Source organism: Bombina bombina, chromosome 4 (assembly GCF_027579735.1).
Source record: "Bombina bombina isolate aBomBom1 chromosome 4, aBomBom1.pri, whole genome shotgun sequence".
NCBI classification, from domain to species: domain Eukaryota; kingdom Metazoa; phylum Chordata; class Amphibia; order Anura; family Bombinatoridae; genus Bombina; species Bombina bombina.
The window spans coordinates 214,105,042-214,117,385 of record NC_069502.1 but is presented as its reverse complement, the minus strand read 5'-3'; positions in this window follow the sequence as shown (position 1 = coordinate 214,117,385).

Below are 12,344 nucleotides of genomic sequence, written 5' to 3'. Positions count from 1 at the left end.
GTATTGTTTTGCTTATTTTTAAATAACATTGCTCTGATTTTCAGACTCCTAACCAAGCCCCAAAGTTTTATGTGAATACGCTCGACTACCTACTCCAGCTTGCTCCTGTTTGTGTAAAGGGTCTTTTCATATGCAAAAGAAGGGGGAGGGGGGGGGAGTGTCTTATTTGTCACTTGCAGTGGGCTTTCCAGCTACCTTTTCAACAGAGCCAAACTGACAGCTTCTAAGTAAGTTTTTAAACAGTTTTATACTGGATTTTTATATCAGTATCTGTGCATATTATTCTTTATAGTAGTGTCTATTACATGCAGTTATATGAAAATGAGTGTATACTGTCCCTTTAAAGGAAAGTCTTACCATTGATAAGTCCACTATGTCTGGAGCCAGTCATCTCTCTCCATTGGGGTCTGGGGAGGTAAATTATCAGGACCTGGAGATATTATATCCAAGGTGGTACAAAACAGATCAAGATCAGGTAAAGATCTGTATAAGGCAGTCTTCTCCCCCTTGGAGGCAATGATGGACGTGGGAAATCCCCACCTGTAGGGTATTTTGTTATCGTGTAATGCTGTGGTAAGAAATCTCAGGTCTCTGCGCTTCAAGAGTGTCGCCGGGCTAAGATCTGAAAAGATTTGCAGGGTGATACCAGCATTTTGCACCGGGTGTTTGTTTCTGCTATTCCTGAGTATCTCCTCCTTGTCTTTATAATTGAGGAGTCTGAGGATAACGTCCCTCGGCGGAGCTTTACTTGAGGGTTTAGGGTGAAGAGCCCTGTGTGCTCTTTCTATCATGACTTCAGGGGCCATAGGAGTACCTTTAATTAGCCTGAAGAGGTCTTGTAGATATCCCTGTAGTGCACCAGGGTTAACTGATTCAGGGACCCCCCTTATGCATAGGTTATTCCGCTGACTGCAGTTATCCAGGTCTTCTATACGGTCCATTAAACTTTGATCCATGTTAGTATTTTGTTGCATTTGTGAGGTAGTTTCTTTTAGTCAATCTTGCAGGGCACTTTGTGTCTGTTCCACAATGGTCACTTTTTGTGTTACATCCGTAAGATCCCTACATAGCTCACTAAACAGATTTTTAATTTCAGAGACCACTTCTTTTATGTACTCTTTAGAGGAGAGGGATTTCAAATCATCTTTTGTAACATATTGGGGCATAGCCAGGGGCAGAGAGGAAGTCTGAGCAGTTTCACTCATATTTATATGTTACTGTGACAGGTTTTCATCTTCTGACTGTGTGTCCACACGTTTAAGATAATGGTTAATATTTCTAGTTTTGGAACCCTTTTCTTGCAGTCCTGTTTTCTTCTGAGCCATCTTGTATCCAAAACCCTCTCGGACCAGCAAGGATAAACTTGTAAAGGAGAGTATTGTATGGTGTGTATTGCAGTGCTATTAACCCTAGAGGATTCTGTAATGCCAGTTGGGAAGTAGCATTACCTCTTTCAACAAGTTTACACAATATTTGATCAAGCAGGTCAGTCACTGTAATGCTCTGCAGATTCTCCCTTTAATCCTTACTCCTTTTACCCCAGATACAGCCACTTTAGAACGGCTTAATGGAGTTGTAATGTAAGGTCCCAAAGCTCATATGAAGCTGCGTCACTTACTACTAATGGGACAGTGTATAAGGGTAATTACAACCGTTCGTGTCACTCCTTAATCTCCAGGTCTAGTAGGAGTCAATGCTAATGCAGCATAAAGTTATACCCCCTGCTGAGTATTTATGGGCTACTGTACCTTGTATCACTGCAATGTAGAGCTCACACCACGTTTTTACAGGGCCTGCTGTCTGCAACGATCTGCGCAGTTGTAACAGTGCTTTTAAAACCCGGCACTTCACTGTTAGTTTATAACAGGGCTTGGGATGTTTCACCTCCGGTTGCGGGCAAATGGCTCTTGTGCAATCGTCCAAGTGTGGATGCTCAGCCTTTGGGCGTTGTTTCTTACTTTAGTCAGGATGAGGCCTAAACAAAAACAAAAAAATTTCCTCCGCTCTCCTGCAGCTCCGATTTCCTCTCAGGGTCTGTTCTTACTTTTATGACGGCTCCCCTCGGTTCAGAGTTGTAATTGTGCGACTCATTCAGCTTAGTGGCTAGGTTTGCATTATATGGGCCAACTTCAGCTCCGGAGCTCTAGGCTAGTGCGACCATTCTCCTGCATGGTCAGGCTCCGCCCCCTTCCCCTAGCATTTTTAACTTTTTAACTTTTTAAGTTTTCACAGCACCAGTATAGTTCACATTATATGTTTATAGTAATACATTACCCACGTACTATAGCACACATACCACATATTACTAATATGTCAATTTTGCCTGATACGTATAGTATCACCTAATGCACTGTTTTATATTATATGTATTTTTACCACACAGAGGCGGTACCAGCGCTACCGGCACTAGCGTGATGACGTAGTGACGCCTTGGTGACACTTCCGGGTTCTACCCGGTGTGGCAGCGTGGAGGCCGGTGGCGTTGGGACTGCTCATGGGCTTTATATGAAACAGTGTGATAAGTGCAATGTACACTTGTCTTTTTTCACAGGAGTGTGAAGACTGGGGTTCTGTACATAGTCAACATAAATAAAGCACTGTTGTCAGGGAGTCAGTTGCTTACAAATGTAATATCATTTAAAATAGCTTAAAATACCAGCAACATAATATAATGATAGGTGAGAAATCACACCCTTATTTTCTAATTATATTGCACAATAGTATCAAATATAAACAGTGTCCTAATACCTCAGTGTTGGTCATATTGTAAAGAGCATTAAAGCATTTATATATGAAACACCCTTACAATTAAACTGTTGCTGAGTTGACAGTTATAATATATATCTAAAGTAAGTCTGAGCCAAAACCTGTTGCATGAATAAGAGTCATAACTCCCAAACATATTGCAATATATAGCCAAATCAACTGAAGCAGTCACATGTTAGCCACATGGATAAATATAAAGACATCATATTTAAACGATCAATAGTGAATCTCTAATATATTGCTGGTTTGCATAGTAAACTTAAAATCTCCTTGTCATGTAAAGCAAGCAGTGTATGTAAACTATGTGAAAGCCAATAATTGCCTTTACCAAAAAAATATAATTAACCATAACAAGTTATGTTTGCTACTAGAATATACACCATATTAATGCCCAGTGCCAAATAAAAACACGTTCTCACCATTAATGGCTCATTGGCTGGTCTTAACAAAGAGCAGTCTGGGTTAGGCCTAAAAACCCAACATAAATACATTAAAATTACAATCATATATACATTATCTAATAAAAAATATTCATGTAAATATTTAAAAAAAAATGTTATAAGGATAAAAATATATATGGCATATGACAAGGTATTTAAATGGAAAGCCTATAATGTATATAAATATTTTTATATATATACATGTATTTATGTTTATATGTGTAATAAGATATATACATACATATATACACATATAAACACCTATTAACACATGTAAACATATGTGTATATAATTTGGAGCCCTTTCCACGTACTGTAAATAAATGAAAACAAGAAAATTAGGTTTTGATCAATATTAATATTTAATAATATGTTTTACTGTGTATGTACTGTACATATTTTACATTCCAATGTTCTATGTATTTTTAAATTGAGGGGAAAATGTTCTATGTATTTTTAAATTGATATTCCTACACATATATGTATATACCTATATATATACATTAGTGATAAGCGTAAGGGTTTTTTCTAGTTTGTGCTCTCCATTGAAGTCTGTTGGGAGAAGTTAGCATGGTTGTGATATCCAAAATCCTAAAGTTAGAATCATGGGCCCGATCCGATATGCAGCGTCGCCCGCAGAAGCCGGTGACGCCAAATTTTGTGCTGGTTTGGTATTACATATACGGCGTAACCTAGAAGTTACGCTCGTATATTTCACCCTTCGGCTGTAGTTTTTTGGCCCATAGAGTGATATACGAAACCCGCGCAGTTTGGTATCCAATATACAGCGTAAGGACTTACGTGGCGAAAATGGAGAAATCTTACTCCATTTTCACCTCGCCACAAATTGCAGGTGTAGTAAGCCTTACACTGAGTATTGGAGCCCCGTATCTCCCTAAAATACCTGCAAAATAAAACCTAACACCTAACGCATGCGCAATTTCTATCTAGCTGTCAACCGCAATCCCCCACCGCAATCCCTAATAAAGTGTTTAACCCCTAAACCACCGCTCCCGGACCCCGCCGCCACCTACATTATATGTATTACCCCCTAATGTGATCCCCCTACACCGCCGCCACCTATTTTAACTATATTAACCCCTAATGTGAGCCCCCTACACCGCCGCCACCTATTTTAAATTTATTAACCCCTAAGGCCCTAATCTAATCCCCCTACACCACCGCCACCTATATTAAATATATTAACCACTAAACCTAAGTCTAACCCTAACACCCCCTAACTTAATTATTATTATTAAAATAAATCTAAATAATATTAATAATATTAACTAAATTATTCCTATTTAAATCTAAATACTTACCTATAAAATAAACCCTATGGCCTAGATTTGGAGTTTGGCGGTAGAAGGGCTGTTAACGCTCCGCGGGCTTTTTTCTGGCCGCACCATAAATTTAACTTTGGTATCGAGAGTTCAAACAAATGCTGTGTTAGGCACCAAAAAAGGAGCGTAGAGCATTTTTACCGCAAATGCAACTCTCGATACCAGAGTTGCTTACGGACGCGGCCAGCCTCAAAAACGTGCTCGTGCACGATTCCCCCATAGAAAACAATGGGGCTGTTTGAGCTGAAAAAGACCTAACACCTGCAAAAAAGCAGCGTTCAGCTCCTAACGCAGCCCCATTGTTTCCTATGGGGAAACACTTCCTACGTCTGCACCTAACACTCTAACATGTACCCCGAGTCTAAACACCCCTAACCTTACACTTATTAACCCCTATTCTGCCGCCCCCGCTATCGCTGATCCCTGCATATTATTATTAACCTCTAATCTGCCGCTCCTGCTATCGCTGACCCCTGCATATTTTTTAAACCCCTAATCTGCCGCTCCGTAAACCGCCGCAACCTACGTTATCCCTATGTACCCCTAATCTGCTGCCCTAACATCGCCGACCCCTATATTATTTTTATTAACCCCTAATCTGCCCCCCACAACGTCGCCGCCAGCTACTTACAATAATTAACCCCTAATCTGCCGACCGCAAAGCGCCGCCACCTACGTTATCCTTATGTACCCCTAATCTGCTGCCCCTAACACCGCCGACCCCTATATTATATTTATTAACCCCTAATCTGCCCCCCACAACGTCGCCGCCAGCTACTTACAATAATTAACCCCTAATCTGCCGACCGCAAAGCGCCGCCACCTACGTTATCCTTATGTACCCCTAATCTGCTGCCCCTAACACCGCCGACCCCTATATTATATTTATTAACCCCTAATCTGCCCCCCACAACGTCGCCGACACCTGCCTACACTTATTAACCCCTAATCTGCCGAGCGGACCTGAGCGCTACTATAATAAATGTATTAACCCCTAATCCGCCTCACTAACCCTATCATAAATAGTATTAACCCCTAATCTGCCCTCCCTAACATCGCCGACACCTAACTTCAATAATTAACCCCTAATCTGCCGACCGGAGCTCACCGCTACTATAATAAATGTATTAACCCCTAAAGCTAAGTCTAACCTAACCCTATCAGATTGAGCTCGCATTCTATTGGCTGATCGGAACAGCCAATAGAATGCGAGCTCAATCTGATTGGCTGATTGGATCAGCCAATCGGATTGAACTTGATTCTGATTGGCTGATTCTATCAGCCAATCAGAAAATTCCTACCTTAATTCCGATTGGCTGATAGAATCCTATCAGCCAATCGGAATTCGAGGGACGCCATCTTGGATGACATCCCTTAAAGGAACAGTCATTCGTCGTTCAGTCGTCGGGCCAGATGGATGTTCCGCGCTGGAGGTCTTCAGGATCCTGCCGCTTCGCTCCGGATAGAAGACCATAGAAGATGCCGCCTGGATGAAGACTTCAATCGGATGGAAGATCCTTTTCTGCCCCGCTTGGATGAAGACTTTGACCGGATCATGGACCTCTTCAGCCCCCCGCTTGGGCTTGGATCAGGACATCGGAGGAGCTCTTCAGGACGGATCGGTGAACCTGGATGGTGAAGACAAGGTAGGAAGATCTTCAGGGGCTTAGTGTTAGGTTTATTTAAGGGAGGTTTGGGTTAGATTAGGGGTATGTGGGTGGTGGGTTGTAATGTTGGGGGGGGTATTGTATGTTTTTTTTTACAGGCAAAAGAGCTGAAATTCTTGGGGCATGCCCCGCAAAGGGCCCTGTTCAGGGCTGGTAAGGTAAAAGAGCTTTTACCTTTTTTAATTTAGAATAGGGTAGGGAATTTTTTATTTTGGGGGGCTTTGTTATTTTATTAGGGGGCTTAGAGTAGGTGTAATTAGTTTAAAATTGTTGTAATATTTTTCTTATGTTTGTAAATATTTTTTTATTTTTTGTAACTTAGTTCTTTTTTATTTTTTGTACTTTAGCTAGTTTATTTAATTGTATTTATTTGTAGGAATTGTGTTTAATTAATTTATTGATAGTGTAGTGTTAGGTTAATTGTAGGTAATTGTAGGTAGTTTATTTAATTAATTTATTGATAGGGTAGTGTTAGGTTTAATTATATCTTAGGTTAGGATTTATTTTACAGGTAAATTTGTTATTATTTTAACTAGGTAACTATTAAATAGCTATTGTACCTGGTTAAAATAAATACAAAGTTACCTGTAAAATAAATATTAATCCTAAAATATCTACAATATAATTATTATTTATATTGTAGCTATATTAGGATGTATTTTACAGGTAAGTATTTAGCTTTAAATAGGAATAATTTATTTAATAAGAGTTAATTTATTTCGTTAGATTTAAATTATATTTAACTTAGGGGGGTGTTAGTGTTAGGGTTAGACTTAGCTTTAGGGGTTAATACATTTATTATAGTAGCGGTGAGCTCCTGTCGGCAGATTAGGGGTTAATTATTGAAGTTAGGTGTCGGCGATGTTAGGGAGGGCAGATTAGGGGTTAATACTATTTATGATAGGGTTAGTGAGGCGGATTAGGGGTTAATACATTTATTATAGTAGCGCTCAGGTCCGCTCGGCAGATTAGGGGTTAATAAGTGTAGGCAGGTGTCGGCGACGTTGAGGGGGGCAGATTAGGGGTTAATAAATATAATATAGGGGTCGGCGGTGTTAGGGGCAGCAGATTAGGGGTACATAGGGATAACGTAGGTGGCGGCGCTTTGCGGTCGGAAGATTAGGGGTTAATTATTTTAAGTAGCTGGCGGCGACGTTGTGGGGGGCAGGTTAGGGGTTAATAAATGTAATACAGGGGTCGGCGGGGTTAGGGGCAGCAGATTAGGGGTACATAAGTATAACGTAGGTGGCGGTCGGCAGATTAGGGGTTAAAAATTTTTAATCGAGTGGCGGCGATGTGGGGGGAGCTCGGTTTAGGGGTACATAGGTAGTTTATGGGTGTTAGTGTACTTTAGGGTACAGTAGTTAAGAGCTTTATGAACCGGCGTTAGCCCAGAAAGCTCTTAACTACTGCTATTTTCCTGCGGCTGGAGTTTTGTCGTTAGAGCTCTAACGCTCACTTCAGAAACGACTCTAAATACCGGCGTTAGGAAGATCCCATTGAAAAGATAGGATACGCAATTGACGTAAGGGGATCTGCGGTATGGAAAAGTCGCGGCTGAAAAGTGAGCGTTAGACCCTTTAATCACTGACTCCAAATACCAGCGGGCGGCCAAAACCAACGTTAGGAGCCTCTAACGCTGGTTTTCACGGCTAACGCCAAAATCCAAATCTAGGCCTAAGATAGCTACAATATAATTAATAATTACATTGTAGCTATTTTAGGGTTTATATTTATTTTACAGGTAACTTTGTATTTATTTTAACTAGGTACAATAGCTATTGAATAGTTAATAACTATTTAATAGCTACCTAGTTAAAATAATTACCAAATTACCTGTAAAATAAATCCTAACCTAAGTTACCATTACACCTAACACCACCCTATCAAAAAATTAATTAAATAAACTACAATTATCTCAACTAAAATACAGTTAAATATACTAATCTATATTACAAAAACAAACAAAAACTAAATTACAAAAAATAAAAAAAGATTACAAGAAGAATTTTAAGCTAATTATACCTAATCTAAGCCCCCTAATAAAATAACAAAGCCCCCCAAAATAATAACATTTCCCTACCCTAAACTAAATTAAAAAAGTAATCAGCTCTTTTACCAGCCCTTAAAATGGCCTTTTGTGAGGCATTGCCCCAAAGTAATCAGCTCTTTTACCTGTAAAAAAAAAAGAACAACCCCCCATTACAACCCACCACCCACACACCCCTACTCTAAAACCCACCCGATCCCCCCTTAAAAAAACCTAAGTCTAGCCCCCAAGTGGTCCTTACCTGTCCTGAAGACCAGTGGAGAAGGTCCTGTTCCAGGCGGAGAAGTCTTCTTCCAGGCGGCGGCCTCTTCTTCTTCCAGGAACCAGCCGGCGTGGAGCGGTAGAGTTGAAGACCGTTGACCGCGGAGCTGAAGACCGTGCTCTCTGGAACTGAAGACCGGTGATGCTGGAACTGAAGATCGGCGATGCTGGAACTGAAGACCGGAGCCATGGAGCGTGGAGGATCCTCTTCATACGATCTCTGCCGTACACTGAATAGGAATTCAAGGTACGCAATTAAAAATGGCATCCCTTGAATTCCTATTGGCTGATTTGAGCCTTCAAATTCAAATCAGCCAATCGGATGAGAGCTACTTTAATTCTATTGGCTGATTTGAATAGCCAATAGAATAAGAGCTACTGTAATTCTATTGGCTGATTAGAATAGCCAATATAATTACAGTAGCTCTTATTCTATTGGCTATTCAAATCAGCCAATAGAATTAAAGTAGCTCTCATCCGATTGACTGATTTGAATTTGAAGGCTCATATCATCCAATAGGAATTCAAGTAACGCCATTTTTAATTGCGTACCTTGAATTCCTATTCAGTGTACGGCGGAGATCGTATGAAGAGGATCCTTCACGCTCCATGGCTCCGGTCTTCAGTTCCAGCGTTGCCGATCTTCATTTCCAGCATCGCAGGTCTTCAGTTCCAGAGAGGACGGTCTTCAGCTCTGCGGTCATCGGTCTTCAACTCCTCCGCTCCGCGCCGGCTGGTTCCTGGAAGAAGAAGAGGTTTGCCGCCTGGAAGAAGACTTCTCCGCCTGGAACAGGGCCTTCTCCACCGGTCTTCAGGACAGGTAAGGACCACTTAGGGGTTAGACTTAGGTTTTTTTTAAGGGGGGATCAGGTGGGTTTTAGAGTAGGGGTGTGTGGGTGGTGGGTTGTAATGGGGAGGTTGTTCTTTTTTTTACAGGTAAAAGAGCTGATTAATTTGGGGTAATGCCCCACAAAAGGCCCTTTTAAGGGCTGGTAATAGAGCTGATTACTTTTTTAATTTAGTTTAGGGTAGGGAAATGTTATTATTTTGGGGGGCTTTGTTATTTTATTAGGGGGCTTAGATTAGGTGTAATTAGCTTAAAATTCTTGTAATCTTTTTTATTTTTGTAATTTAGTGTTTGTTTGTTTTTTGTAATATAGATTAGTGTATTTAACTGTATTTTAGTTGAGATAATTGTAGTTTATTTAATTAATTTATTGATAGGGTAGTGTTAGGTGTAATGGTAACTTAGGTTAGGATTTATTTTAGAAAGTCAATTGCGTCTTGGTCTAATTTCTGTAGTTCGGTGGTGTGCAAGTATACTTGTACCCTATGTTCCTTAGTGTCTCTCCCTGGAAGTACGTCCGAACAAGTTGTGTCAAGATTATAAAGAGTACTGTAATATGACCTAAATGTGTTAGCAATGTTGGGGCTGTCTATGTAAGCTTTCCCTTTACTATCCTTCAGCATATATATAAAAGTTTTCAGTTGAGAGAGACACAGTGCTCTTGCAAGCAATTTCCCAGATTTATTCCCACCCTTGTAATATTTTTGCTGCATAAGAAGCGCTTTATGTTGGTTTTCCTCCTGTAGCTTAAACTCTATTCTAGCTTGGTTAAGGGCTGTTTCTGCTTCTAAGTTAGATGGGTTTTCTTATGCTGTTCCTCTAACGTCATGATGCTGTCAAGAGCTGAGTTATATTTTTCCCTACGTTGTTTCATTAGTCGCGCCTTGTGCTTTATTAAGTGCCCCCTAATGACACTCTTATGTGCCTCCCCAATAGTAGTTAGTGGCAAATCTTCAGACATGTTAAAGTCAAAGTATTCAGTTATTCTGGAGGTGATTTCTTTTCTCACAAGAGGGTCGTCTAATAATGCATCGTACAGTCGCCATATATATGGCGTGGCTGGTGTGTCTTGCCAGTTCATCTCGAAGGTGACTGGAGCATGGTCCGACCAAGTAATAGCACTGATGTCACTGTGTGTAATGTATGCAATACCTAGCGAGTCTGTAAAAAAAAAATCAATATAAGAGTATTTCTTATGTGGGCTGGAGTAGTAGGTTTAGTCTGAGTCTGTGGGGTGCATTGTTCTCCAAATGTTGTGTAGCATGTTGTCTTTGAGCACTGTGTTGATGATTTGCTTTAGGACCTGATGTGGGGCACTCAAGACACCATTAGAGGTGTCTAATCTAGGGTTGAGTGGGGCATTAAAGTCTCCACCTAAAAATATCACCCCTTTAGCTATCTCAAGTAATTTGCCTGATAAGTTCCTGAAAAAGATGTGCTGGGCTGTGTTAGGAGCATATATGTTTGCAAATGTTACCTTTCTGCCCTGTAATAGTCCCACCACTATGACATATCTGTTATCTTTGTCTTTCTCTAACTTCTGGAGGTGGAAAGGTGTTCTGTGATGTATTAGTATGCCCACCCGTTCCAATTAAAAGGGCCTGATGAAAAAAAGGCAGTGGGGTATTTAATGTTATGCCATTTGCGCTCTTTATTTTTAGCAAAATGCTACTCCTGAATGAAAATGATATCTCCCTGAATTTTCTGTAGATCCCTAAAGAAAATAGATTGTTTGCCCGGGTTATTTAAACCCTTCACATTAATTGTTATGAATTTCAAAGGGTAGATCTTCATCTTATACTGTGAGGGCATCATTCTGGGCGGAGGGGGCAGATGAGAGGCGTCCAAAGTGGAAGGAAACAAGAGAGGAGGGATGGAAAAAAGAAAGAGGGAGGGAAGGGAGAGAAAAAAAAAGGGGGGGAGATGGATATTATCTGCTGTGTGGTATTTCTATTAGTGTAACCAGTATTGAACAGTTATACCAATCTGTCAAGGAGTAGGATGTAAGGGATAGCAAAAAAAAAAAAAAAAAAGAGAAAAGGGATAATAAAAGTAATGAAAAACACTAGAGTGCCAATCGGCGTTCCAAGATAAACTCTTACTTTTGAAAGTTTACTCAGGAAGGAATGTGCCAAAAGTTGGCCTAATTAAAGACATTGAAATAAGGCTGAACACTCACACAATTTAAAACATTTAGAACATTTGAAACAACTTAATCTGAGAATGTTAAGACATTTGTATATATTTTAACATAAGAACCGAGGGTAAATTGCTGCAAATAAGTAAAGACGGGTGACATTCTGCTATGAACAATTCACAATAAGACATTGAATACAGCTGTTAAGCAAACATAACAAGCAATGCACATAGGTGTTCATATCCATACAGACCTGTTTAGCGCACAATGTCACCCATGTCCATCTCCTGCCGTGGTTATAAGCCACAGCAGTCCAATATTATTTAGTATTAAAGGAAAGTCTTACCATTGATAAGTCCACTATGTCTGGAGCCAGTCATCTCTCTCCATTGGGGTCTGGGGAGGTAAATTATCAGGACCTGGAGATGTTATAACCAAGGTGGTACAAAACAGATCAAGATCAGGTAAAGATCTGTATAAGGCAGTCTTCTCCCCCTTGGAGGCAATGATGGACGTGGGAAATCCCCACCTGTAGGGTATTTTGTTATCGTGTAATGCTGTGGTAAGAAATCTCAGGTCTCTGTGCTTCTGGAGTGTCGCCGGGCTAAGATCTGAAAAGATTTGCAGGGTGATACCAGCATGTTGCACCGGGTGTTTGTTTCTGCTATTCCTGAGTATCTCCTCCTTGTCTTTGTAATTGAGGAGTCTGAGGATAACGTCCCTCGTTGGAGCTTTACTTGATGGTTTAGGGCAAAGAGCCCTGTGTGCTCTTTCTATCATGACTTCAGGGGCCATAGGCGTACCTTTAATTAGCCTGAAGAGGTCTTGTAGAT